We start from the raw sequence: 990 nt of genomic DNA, 5'->3' as shown, positions 1-990 counted from the left end.
TTGGAGAAAACATAATTGGGAATAGCATTCCAAAAGGAATCTCCTATTGCTGGAAATCACAAGCTGGGAGCGTGTTGCTTTGCGTGAACCCGTGTTGCTATATGGGTATTACAAATTAAAAGAGCCAGTCTACGCCCAATAGGGGATATTATCTCGCAGAAGAAAAAAAATAAATGAATAAAATAAACACAATACAATTTGAAAATAATTTCCCACACGGTCCGAAGTTACTTTTAGACTGAGAGACAGTAAGTGACTCTCAAAAACAACACATGTAGCCTATTTATTTCATGAGAGGAAAAAATATATATATATATTCCATACGCTTTCTAAAATAAGTCACTTAAAACCGCTTATCAGTTAAATATCCACATTGCCTGCAACATATGCTATAATAATGCCAGCAGGTAGGCCTACTGGAGGCGAGGATACAACTAAAATCTTAATTTTATTAATTAAAACCATGTAATGTTTAACATTTTCTCATTTCATTTAACATTCAGTTTTCTTAGTTAGAAATTAATCTCTACAGTTCTAAGTAGTATGGAACCCGGTAGCTGCATGTCCTGCAGAAGAAGAAAACAAAGTAAGTCGTGTGCACAAAAATAATTCGTTCCCTCCTTTTACTAAATAGTGTGTGGGATATAATAATTAGTTTCCTCGGTTCATTAAATCATTCGCTCAATATAATCATTCTCCTCTCTTTACTAACAGTGCGCTCATTATAATAGCCTGATTATTTCCCCTGTAAGTAAATCATATCATAATTCGTTCTCTCGTTTTAAATGATAAAATATTATAATTCGTTCCCTCGTTTTACTAAATTGTGCGTGCGCACAATATTATAGTTCGTTCGCTTATTTTAAGTAAATCACTTTAACTTAACTTAATTTAAAATAATTAATTTAACTAAATATTTGTGTGGTGCCTTGACTTAATATCACTGAACTGCTGCTGCATGAGAGTTTTTAATGCATTACAGAAACCCCA

This window comes from Sinocyclocheilus grahami, unplaced genomic scaffold (assembly GCF_001515645.1).
Source record: "Sinocyclocheilus grahami isolate Dianchi unplaced genomic scaffold, SAMN03320097.WGS_v1.1 scaffold2806.1, whole genome shotgun sequence".
NCBI classification, from domain to species: domain Eukaryota; kingdom Metazoa; phylum Chordata; class Actinopteri; order Cypriniformes; family Cyprinidae; genus Sinocyclocheilus; species Sinocyclocheilus grahami.
This window is presented reverse-complemented; position numbering follows the sequence as displayed.